Source organism: Amblyomma mixtum, chromosome 9, assembly GCF_055824585.1.
Source record: "Amblyomma mixtum isolate Tamu chromosome 9, ASM5582458v1, whole genome shotgun sequence".
Taxonomy (NCBI): domain Eukaryota; kingdom Metazoa; phylum Arthropoda; class Arachnida; order Ixodida; family Ixodidae; genus Amblyomma; species Amblyomma mixtum.
This window is the reverse complement of record NC_143020.1, coordinates 116,965,060-116,977,216: the sequence shown is the minus strand read 5'-3', so window position 1 is coordinate 116,977,216 and position 12,157 is coordinate 116,965,060. Positions and strand designations below refer to the sequence as shown.

The window sequence follows — 12,157 nt, the reverse complement described above, 5'->3', positions numbered from 1 at the left end:
GTCTCCGGAGTGCGATACGAGCACGCTAGCCACTCCGTAATGCCAGCTGAATGGTTTGGAATGAACAAAGGCGCGTCTAGCTAATACGGCGTCTTCGTTCACTCCCATCTTCCCCCTTCCCCTTACGGCGAGGTGCAGGTGTCCACCCAGATATGCGAGAGAGATACATTTCCTTTCCTCAAAAAATAAATTTACCGTCCAGCAAGGCGTACAGCCCAATTGGCGATGGCGTTCTGTGGACTCCCTGGCAGCGTTGCAAGACGCTGTCGCGTTCCACTCTTACAGGCGAAGCTTAACATGTTAACCACACATCAGTAACACACGCAGACAGCCAATGGACGCGTCATTCGCTGGCAGCACTTGATTCATCATTCACAACCACATTCTTAACGTACGCTCCCTTGCCGCACATGCCAAGGACGTACACCACGATCACATTCTGCGCCATTCCTCTGTACTTTGCTTTGCTGAAACCTGGATGGATCCCGAAGAGCCTCTCGAAATCATAGATTTCCTATACTGCTGTGGTGCTCGCAGAGACCACAACACAGCGGCGGAAGTCGCTATCTACTTGCGCACAGGTCTCTCTGCAATACCAGTCGAAATGTCTGGCACGTCACATGAACTTGGCGAACTGTGCGCCGCAAAGTTGCCCAACGGCTTGCTGGTAGTAGCTGCCTACTTCGCCCCTACCGCACTCACGAAAGACCTCGTGCACTTCCTGCAACTCGCATTAACCGTCCATCGATCCACACCGATGTTAGTAGTGGGGGACTTTAATGTTGACATAAAGACAAACAGCAATTTCCTAACACTTATGCGGGAGAACATCCCGTTCCTCTCGCTCGTAACGCGTCCCACGGCTGTGACAACCTCGCGAGGCACTTGTATAGATCTCGTCTTTGAGAATCAAGCATTGGTGTACCAAGTCGAACATATATCAGTCTATTTCTCCGACCACAAAGCTTCCTTCATGACTGTCAAGAACTGTTAGTGGAATCTTTGTTAAAGGAATACGTGTGAAAAATAAAAAAAACACTCTGATAGCGCATACATGTGTTGCTCGATTTCTTTGCCTCAATCTATCGAAAAGGTGAAACAGCTTTTTGCTGCGCTCAAATTTCGCATTAGGAAGTAACGTAATCGTCGGTAATTTTTTTTCATGGCCGGTGAGGATATCGCCGTTGATTGTGACTTCCCCAACGCACCGGTGCTTAGTCAGCAGGTGGTACAGAAGTGTCGCGGCTTGGTGCCCGTCTTTCGCTATGCTTCTCGTGCATGCGCCGTCACTCGCCTGAACGAGGATGAGCTTAGAGGCCGCGTCCTCTTCTAGTTCCAGCCCCACGGCCCAGAAGCTGTTCCATGTTTTCACATTGGTGACGATGTGGCACAGGTGCCCCTTCCCGGCTCGTGCATTGTCGACGATGGTCGACTTTTAGACCGGCGCACCGGCAGCAGACTCCGCCCATCTGTTCCAATGGCAGTGATGGGGCCTTCGTCGCGTGAACGTCTTCGGGTACCTCAAAGCTTTCGAGCGCTTCATCGTTTTCGCGCTCGTCGACGCCTGCGGGCTACTCGGTGCCTGGGTGTTCCTCGACTTCGGCAGGCGCCTCGTCGTCGGCGGGCACCTGCTCGTCTTCGGGTACGTCTTTGTGTTTGAGAACACCAGCCTCCACGGGAACGTGAACCTCTTCGGACTACGGAACCTCCTCTTGGTCAGCTTTGACGGCAGCGCTTTCATCTTGGCGCTGCCACTTGGGCATGATGGCAGCCCCGTCCGGACGGAACTGAACTGCACGAAAAGCATCGCAGGATGAATATAAGGCCGTTGGCGCAGCTCAAATCACTAAACACGTTTACTACTGATGTCGCCCAGGCTGGTGCAATTGCCTGTCCCAATTGATGCTGTTACTATCCGGTGACTTCGAACTAAACCCCGGTCCTGGCTCAAATAACGACCCCTTATCCGTTGACACTCGCATGCAACAGCTAGAAGAAAGTTTTGAAGCAATCCGCTCTGTAGTTGATCATCTCAAGGTCACTCTAGCCTTGCACGAAAAACAAATAGCCTCTTTAAGTAACGGTCCAGAGAAACTTGAATCATCCGAACCCTCTCAAACCCTGAGACGAAACAGACAAAATGCACCGCGAAATCACCGTCTTGAAAGCTGCAAACATTGACTCCAAGAACTGAATGCGCCGCAACAACTTGCTTTTTTTAGGCCTCGATGACGCAAACAACGGATCAAGGGCAGAATCTGACAAGAAAATTTTGACCCTGTGTGCTGATCACCGCGATCGTCATCTCGACGGGAACAGCATTGAACGTGCTCACCGAATTGGAAGTCACTCCGACGACAAGAAACGCCCCATCGTTGTAAAATTCGCACAGTTCCAAACCAAAGAGAACATACTGTCCTGAGGGCGAAAACTTAAGGGGACAAACTACGCCATCAGAGAAGACAATTTCCTGCTCGCCATGCCCGCTCAAAGCTACTTCAGTTCATCCGGCCACAAAAGTGCACGTTTAAACTTGCTTTTGACAAGCTTTATGTTGGCAATAAATGTTATTTTCACGACCCTGCCGCTGCTAGCGTATTGGTTAAGATGTGACACAGATGGCCTTCCTGGCTTGTGCATGGTCGATAGCGGTCGGCTTTCAGCTCGGAGTACGGCTGCAGGCTTCAAACATTTTCACCTGTGACAGTGACGGCGCCTCGGGCACCTTTATGCCGTTGGTTATCGCCATGTTTTCGCGCACCTCATGCATAGCCCGTGGTTGTCGGCGTAGAGTCCGGCATACCGTCTACAGATTAGGTCCGTCTCCTCCAGTGTCAATGTCTCGGACACCTTGACCCGATATGGGCACAGCTTCTGCGGGTCCGTCGGCCGCATCGAACGCCGCAGCCTCAACGAGGCCGCCCTCAACAGCAGCGACTGCACTGGCATGTCGGGAACTGGCCTGCGAGAAAAGCAGCAGTGATAGTAAACGTTTTTATATAAGGGTAGATAGATAAAGGAGATATAAGCACAGGCCTGCCACGCCTGAGGATCCGTTATACAATACAGTAGAACGAATTTCCTTTGGTTTAGTTTTACGAACCGGTTTAACATCATGAAGCGACTCAGCAGGGACGCCATAGTGGAGGGCTCCGGATAATTTCGACCATCCGGGGATTTTTAACGCGACTGAATCTCGCAGTACACAGTCTTCTAGCCTTTCGACTCCATCGAAAAGACACCGCCGCGACCGGGATCGAAACCGCGTCTTTCCGGCCAGAAACTGAGCACCGTAACCACTGAGCCACCGCGGCGGCAAGACATTTTTGTTACCCAGGTCCGGGTTATTATAGGACGGTAATATGCATGCACCAACGAGCGATTGCGGGAGCACATGAGATGTCTAACGCGGGACGCGAAGACGCCTAGCCGCGCACACTGCAAACGAACCCGATCATTCCTGCACACTACTCAGTCAATGCAAGATCTCAAAAGAATAAAATGAAGGGACTGTACGAGGTTGATATGAATCGCTGTTCATTCCTCAGACTTAAGCGTCCGACGCTAAGCCTAGTAGCGGCAGTCTAAAAAATACCACTGAAACGTTTTGTTATAGGTGAAAGTGAGATGAAGTGGAAGACCGATGCCCTATCGATGGCCAATGAAGGCAAAGGAAAAGGCAGGAACAGGGACGAATTTAGGCCGAAACGAGGGGCCCTGCTTCGAAGGGCGCCGCCATGTTTGCCGCGGCGGAAATCGGTCCTGGACCGATCAGCCTCGCCGATTTACTGGCAGGATTTTTGGATACGATTCCCGGGCGGAGGAGAGTTACCATCGAAGGAGGGCGAGAGGTAGGAATGCATAACCGAAATGTGGTTACCGTGGCAACCACCCACAACCGGAGGATCGGTACCGGGGACGGAGAAGGGCATGGCGAGAGCGTAAGAAGGTGCAACAGCGAGCAGTTGTCACGAGAACCAACCGGAGGGTGAATGCCGTGAAAGCAAGAAAGGGGTGAATTGTATGCAATGATTGTTACGTTGCAGCTGTAATAAAACAGGCGTCAGAAATGCGCAAAGTCAGCACGTGCCCTGTACCCTCGACGTCCGTGTTTGCTTTCAGCAGTTGGTCCCGGCGTGCCCAACCACGGACTAGAAAAAATACCGTATGCCAACCTGACTATTGCCCTCCCAGCGTAGAAACCTTGTGTGGCTCAGAATAACGACGTCAGTGACGTCACCCGGAAGCCGTTCACAGCGGGCATGCTATGCGGCAGCACCGAACCGACTGGAAAGCAAGGGTGTGGAAAGGCGGATCGACCGGCTTTAGCTCTCCTACAGCGGCGCTCAGGCGGAGCGAATGGAACAGATATTGGAAACTGGAAAGTACTGCATCTGCGGACAATACGGGTGGTACCACCCTTCCCTCCACCCAATAAGCAAAAGACGCTCAAGTCAGACGAACGGCATGGCTGCCCTGACAGAGAGAGTTATAGATGTGTTGAACAGACCCTAGGAGGAGAGGGAAAGGCAATGACCGGAAGAATAAACATCAGTGTTGGCGGGCACCATAAAACCGGTGAATCGTCTTAAGTTGTAATCTGGTTAACTAATTTTAATAATTAACTTTTTAACTAGTAAACTTCGGTACCTAGTTGCAAATGAATATTTGTAGCCGATCGTTATTAATAGCCATATCAGTTTTTAGAATTTGAAAAACGCAATTACACTTGGCGCTGTGGCTCGACAAATTTTGTCTCTTTCGACCAGTTACGTGCACTAGAGGGGTTGCTTTGCCTGCATGCTTTCCAAAGCGCATGTATTTTCAAACGGTGCGCCCAAATTTTGTCGGTCCACAGAGGGTATAACTAACGACCGGCTACAAATCTCTAATTGCAACTAGGCGCCTAACTCTACTAGTTAAAAAGTTCATTATTTAAAAATTACCGAGGATTACGTTACTTCCTAATGCGAAATTTGAGCGCAGCAAATAAGCTGTTTCACCTTTTCGATAGATTGAGGCAAAGAAATCGAGCAACACATGTATGCGCTATCACAGAATTTTTTTTTTTACTTTTCACACGTATTCGCAATTTCGGCTCGGGCGGTGCACATATACAGATCCGCCGCCACCGATCTGGCTCTGATTGCCACCGCACAGGGGTTGCATTGGAGGAGGAGCGAAGAAAGGAATTAAGTTCGAGCCGGCGCTTTGACAACCGGAGACTCGCAGGAAGAGGGGGGAGGGGGGCGGCGTGTACACCCAGCGGCAAACGATGGGGGCAGAAGTGCGCGCAGCAAGCGGACAACACGATAAAGGGAGGAGGGAAGAGATAGCAGCGACTGACTGATGCCGCTGACGCCGATAGCGCTGGGGGGATGAAAGGGGGGCGGAGCTGGTTACGAGGCCGACGACAACGCGAAACCCAGGAACGGACGCCAAAGAGCTGCGCTCTAAAAGAAGAAAATAGTCGTAGGAAAACGAAGCCACTATGCAAAGTCAGCAAGCATTCGGTAAAGCCATGGTCTATCATGCAGGCCAGAAGTTCTGAACAAGCAGGGACAGATCGAAGAGGCCAAAAAATTGCAAGGACACTTTGGCAACTAAAGCGTTGAGAGGGGAGAGCCGAGGACACTATGCCGTGACGACTTCCGGTGGATGTCACGTCACACCGTTCGCGTAGCTATATCGATACCTAAAATACACATCTTTCGGGGATCGTAAGTGCAAAGTGCGCTTAAAGAAATTTTTCCACCTAATATGACACAATCCGGTTGTTTGCAGCCATTCTGTCAGAATTTTCACATGCCGTGACGACTTCCGGGGGGGCGTTACGGCACACCGTTCTTGTGATCAAACGTGGCTTCTATCGGTTCATTTTCTTGTCTTCTATCTGCAGAAACCATTCGTTCTCTGCAAACTTTTATAGTTCACGTGTGAACACGCTGTCAAAGGTGCGGCACCCGCTGCTAATGGACGACAGTATGAGCCATGAAAGGCCTGCGCCTTAATACTCGTTGGGCGCAAGTCGGGCCTTCCGGTGCGTACTGGTGTGAACTTTAGAATTTGTAGATCACAGCGCCACCTCGGTTGGGAAGTGAAACGGAAAAAGTACACCACGCCAATTTAATATCCACTTTTTCCTGGAACAGCGTATCATGCAAAATTCAAGTTCTTTTGTTTAACGTCAACACCAGACTTGTTTGTGTTCCTCCTATTTCTGTCCTGTACCGGTCGCGCAATATTAACCTTTTTGCTGTTTAAACAACCCGCGCTTTTTGGCGTCAGCTACCAAAAAGGGCGCTTACTAAAGCAGCGGTCCAAATCCAAAAGCAGTCTCAAAATTCGCGGAGTTTTAGCGCTAGGACGTGGTGGTGCTGCTATCTTTTGACAAATGAAAAGCTCGGTGCACTTTTCGCTGCCGCGAACGCGAAACGGCTAAACGGCGACGGCGAATTCGGGGTGAGGTGAGCGGACCCGGCCCCCTTAAACGCCACCACACAGCCCCGCCGTTTAGCCGTTTGGGGGCTATATACTATTTCAAATAAGCATGGCCCAGCCTCTTCTAAGCTTATGACACGCGTCGCATCGCGGGGGGAGAAAGCATCTGCCATCACATAGCCGAAAACACATAGCATCACATAGCCGAAGTACACTGGAAAGCTCCGTCCTGACAAAAAGGAACCAATAAGCTAAAAGCTACCAGCAGCACCGGCCACCACCCTGTTACTTAATAACCTGAAGCTGTTTCCTGAGTTACGAGCACACCCTTGTATCTGACATAAGGGGGGGGGGGGGAAATGAAAAACAGGGAAACGAGATGCACAGCGTATACGGTCAACGTGTTTCAGCGTAAACATGAATTGCAGGTACAGTATTCACGACCGCATTCAGGGAAAATGTCAGTAGCTTTTCACACCACGCCTCTTCGGCGTTAACAAAAGCGCGGCCAAAAACAGATAACCTGTCTGTACCGTACAAAAACATTCTTGGCCACTTAACACAAACTCACCGCTAAAAAAGCGCTCTGCAATGCCTCGCAAGAAAATTTGCTATCCACTATGACCAAAAAATGAAACTGTCTTAAAGAAATTGCTTGCAGCTTACCTTCAGGGTGCAGACGGCAGGCTGTGCTACACGTCCGTTGTCCGGCATCGATGCGTTCGGCGTGGCGTTGTCTACAGAGACTTCTTCGCGTTACTGCGGACGACACTCGCCACCGACCGACCGACCAACCGACCACGCACACCTGCCACCAACTGCGCACAGTGGAATGGGGTGCTGCAAGATGCCTCCAAATGTCTAAGTACAAAAGAGAGGAGGACAGAGGGGGTGAGAGGGATCCCTGCATCTTCATGGCTTTGGCGAGGGCGAAGCCCACCTTATCGCCAGACTGCAGTTCCCGGGCGGTGGTGCAATCGCTCTGCTTCGCGCCTAAAAACTGCTGCCGTCAGCCTCTCGAACCTTGTGAAACGGCGTACCACATTCGGAACGATTAGAGGAACGCTTTCGCATGATAAGATTCCTTGCCTAGCCATTTAAGGCTCCAGTTATCATTTCCATTCAAAGCAATCATTTTTATGCCGAGAACACACCCAGGCCTCAAGAAAGCCGATTGGGTCATTTTCCAATGGTACACACGGCAGTGGTTCATTTTTTTAAGCGCATATACAAAATTTATTACATCCAGCCAGTATAGATGCGAACTAGATTGCATAAAAAAAAAGCCGGATGTGAAATTAACACCCCAGACATCGTGGAATCGTTTAATTTTTCAAAGACATGGCGCTGGAAATTCGGAAAAAAAATTCAGTAGCAGTGGTGGTGGCACACTCTGTCTACGAGAAAATGCCGGAGTACGTCCTAGCCCGCTCACTGTTTTGAGATATATTATTTGATGCGTTCACAAGTTCGGATAAAAAAAAGCACTGCAGGCTACCTACGCACCACGTGACTTAAATTCATGTTTTACGTCACAGCCTTCCTTCGGCAGCTGAAACATAAACTGTAACATTCAGTTTAGAAGTGAACTGCAGGTCATTCAACTAGCGTAGGCGAATTCGGTGTCGTCACTCGTGTGTGCTATCATATTGGGCACCATAGCAAAGAACAAAAAAAAAACTGCGGAAAATTTTCCTGTCACTGCTCCTTTACACATGCAGCCGCAAAGAAGCGCCATGAATTCTCCCTTCATTCCATCTTCACAAAAGGAATGGCGACAGCTCGTCATCGCTACTAGCGATGTCAGGGCAGACTATCAGCTCATGGTGACGCCAGATTTGCATGGATTTTATTGCTGCGTGCACAAAAGTTCTTGGAGGCCATAAGTGTATTGTAGATAATTACGGACGAGCTAAAGTTATGTTTATTACGCTTTTTGTTCTATTTTTGGTAAGGGCGACAAATCTCAAGCCGAGATGAAGAGATTGGCTGCTCTTGGCTAATTTTGAACACTGTTGTGGCTGCTTTACTTCACTGCTCAACGGCAGTCCCGGCAGCGGATACGAGGTCAATTGGCAGATATGCGTGAACGGTCGGTCCGAGGGTAGCGTCGAGCGCAGTGATACGGACGTCGCCGTGTCAACACCTTGGACAAGCGCAATTTAGGGCATCATCCTTCTTCGTGCCTGTTCTACCTACACGGTAAGCGGAAGCAATTTTCGCGTTTCAAAAATAGTCTTCAAACAATTTGCAGAGATTGTCTTGTAGCAACCAGGGTGCGTCTGACGGTTGAAGCATATGTTTCTGTACTGGAAGAAAAGGCGGCTAAAAGTTTGCGTTTTACCGCGTTATTCGAGATAAACAGGTCTTCGTGGTCAGGCGTAAGCACGCGGCTAGCCGCTGAAAGGGCAGCATTGGAATCGTAACGTGAAAACCAACTAGAATTTTAGCTCAATGAAATCCTGCGCGTACTGCCTTTCAGTCTAGTTTGCTAACACACGCAGGCGACTTTTATTGCAACTGCATCAGGCAATCAAACTATATTCAGATACAACTCAAGAACGTAGCGGCATTTCTCCGTCGAAAGACCCACTCCAGTCAATGGCGTCGGCCGATTGTCGTGACCACGCTAGTGTGACAAAGCAGGGACGGGTAGATGAAACCGGATTTTCTTTCTCATTTGTAATTGTTTTTGCGATACGGGATTCCTCCTCAGGCACTCATCCTAAACCCGTGCACTGAATTCCCACCTGCCACAATGGGGCAGGTTGCCCACAATCAGGTGGGCCGTTTGCAATCTACCCCGGAGGGCAGGTTGCAATGACGTCACGCGGTCAGTCTAGTGGGCCGGTTTCAAGCTGCAGCGGTGGACAGGTTATCATGACGTCACAAGGCCATGTGACCTTCCTCGACCAATAGGCTAACTTCGTGAGACACGCCGTTATTTTTGTGGATTATTACCTCAAATTACCCACGGCTTTTTGTCCTGCCTCCTCCTCTGAAAAAGGAAATAAGGAATTGAATTGAATTGAAAATGCTATCGCATTAATGAATATTCTTAGCTTGACTCATGATTAGGAATATTATGCCAGCATGTCTGCCAGGCAATCTCGTATGTTCATGGGGCGCACACCAACTTGAATATTCAGGTTAACGAGAGAACCTTCCTTTGCAAAGTGCTACAACTGCGAGGTGGAAGCGTTACGATAAAACAAGCGCAATGCCATACAACAGACAGGGCGAGAACCTCAGGAAGCCTGATGCGCCATTTACGCTTTACTCCAGGGGCCTTACACACATTACCTCATGATTTTCTTGCAGGCCAGTCTCTCACGTGCAGACGCTGCAGCGATGCTTCCGCAGAAGCCGGAATGGGACGAGGGCTTCCCGGAGGAAGTCGAGGTGCCCAAAAAGGATGCGGTATTCGTAGACGCTCAGGGGACAGAAGTCGTCGAAAAGCCCGAAGACACTGAGGCGGTAGAAGCCGCTTATCCACTCGAAATCATCATTGAGGCACCCGAAGTCTCCGTTGAGGCACCCGAAGTCGTCGCAGATACCCCCGAGGGCGTCGTTGAGACACCCGAAGATGTCGAAGTGCCCGAGACAGCACCAGCAGCACTGGATCACATGCGCGGATCCAGCAGCTGGTATGTCGAACAAATATCCAGCCGCGTCCTCCCTTGCACGAGCTGGGAGGACCGCCTTTGCTATATCTTCGCCAACCTGACAGCTTGGAACGGTATCTTAATGGCTGTCGGGCTAGAACTGCAGGAGAAGTCCGCCTCCGAGCTAGTCCTCGTTCCGGCGACTCATGGAACGCCTGTCCACCACGTGACCGCGATTGAAGAGCGGCAGCAGGCGGCGATACATCTCTACCAACTGCTGACGGTGCACCGGTGCGTTGTAGGGGCAACCATACACGACGAAATCCTCCCAGGTTATGAACAAGTACTGCGCCACGCGATTCGCAACAGTGTGGGGCTGAAGAGGCTTTCGCTGCGGCTATCGTCGCCTAGGGTGGCGATCTCCGGCCCCTTTGTCGCGGCTGTAGCTTCCCTGACACGGTTGGAGTCGCTCGACCTGACCATGCACATACACGGACACTTGCTTTCCCATTTTGAATCTCTGCTTGCGAAAACTGCTTCCTTGACGGCCCTCCACGCAGTCGACGTAGTACGCGTGCCGCATGCTGCCGCCGATACCTTTCTGGCAACGCTGTTCCAAAACCGGACCATCGCAGACCTGTCGCTCACGACAAGGATCCTTAACGTGGGCACTCCGCCCTTTGGCCCAAGGAAGCCGCATATCGCCCTTGGCACGTACCTAAAGCTGAGCCCATCACTGACGTCAGTGAAGATAACGGCCCCAAAATACGGTCCGGAAATCGACGTGTGGACTATCTGTGATGCACTGACGACTAACAAGGTGCTCAATAGGCTCGAGCTAGAGGTGAGCACACTCAAGTTGGAATACTCCACAGCGATAAAGTGGCTTCTGTACAGCAACAAGACGCTCAGGCATTTCAGCTTCACGTGCAGTAACACCAACCGTGGCAGTGAAGTCGAAAGCGCTGCTGAAGGCTCGGCGGGTTTACCTGTGCAGGAATGCCCAAGGTGCTGCATTCCCCACTTCGAGGACACCGACCACCTAAAGCTCTGGATCTCTGCTCTACTCGAGAACGATACGTCCATCACTGAACTGAGATTCTCAATGTTTGGGTTTAGCATCGTGGAGTGCCGGGAATTTTGTAAAGCGGTGACCACGAACAAGTCGCTGAGAAAGGTCATTCTTAAAGATGTCAGTGGCGAGAAATCGGATATCTGCAGCATCCTTGGCGAATATGGCTCGCAACACAAGCGTGGCGAGAAGGCACTCCGTGGTGTAGTAGCAGAACGCAGGAATCCCTGGGATTGGCTGCCCAGCTGTCGCTGAGACATTCTGCACCCCCCCCCCCCCCCCCCTCAACCGTTGTGGACCGAGTGCGACCGGCGCGGACCAGTAACCGCACACACGTCACGCATCGAGTGCAATTATATGCGTTACTGGTGCAACGGAGCCATGCAGGCTCAACACCGATCATTCAGCCGAACCATGCAGTGATGACTCGCATCAGATACCTGGAGGTGCCGGTGGTAACCTAGTGCAGTAACCGGTGCTACATTGTGAACATGAATGCCCCTGCAAGGGCTTAAACAATGGAGTGAATAGTTCTCCAGTGGACTATTTTTTTAGGGGCAGGGTATGCGCCCATGTTCTTGGGTATATTCCGATCACTAAATATACGGAATGCTTACGGTTGGCAAAGGAAGCATGGTCTCATCTCAAAATAGTTTTATAAAGTTAGCATTGCAAGGAGGCTTCTAAACACAGCACCGGAGGTATTGAAGTAAGCAGTTAGAGGAGACTGAAGACATGCTTAAAATCTTGATGAATACAATAAATCCGCATATTTTTTAGTGTAGCTTGTTTCTGGTGGCAACTGTGAGTAGCTCCGTATTTTCTGAGAAGGAAGTGTGCACCATGATTTGAGCAGCATATACCTTTGCCGCTGTTACTGAGTACGCTACACGACCATTTACTCCCTTTTTTCGCTCTTATAGTGCAACTTGTTTTTACTGTGCATACGATATGTCTTGCCCCACGCTGTATGCGATGCTGTGTGCCGCTATCGCAGCGTGAAGACTGTGACCATCGTGTTCTCGAAGTGGTGTGGCGT

At 50.5% G+C, this 12,157-nt stretch overlaps 1 long non-coding RNA gene across 1 annotated transcript; it reads right to left on the bottom strand.

Moving 5' to 3' along the window:
* Positions 1-1,214: 1,214 nt before the first annotated feature.
* LOC149330913 (uncharacterized) lies at positions 1,215-7,235 on the bottom strand. Its single transcript, XR_016285525.1, has 3 exons — positions 7,108-7,235; positions 2,762-2,962; positions 1,215-1,787 (listed from the first exon to the last, which is right to left on the bottom strand). It is a non-coding gene; the product is annotated as an uncharacterized LOC149330913 (long non-coding RNA).
* Between the last annotated feature and the right edge of the window lie 4,922 nt (positions 7,236-12,157).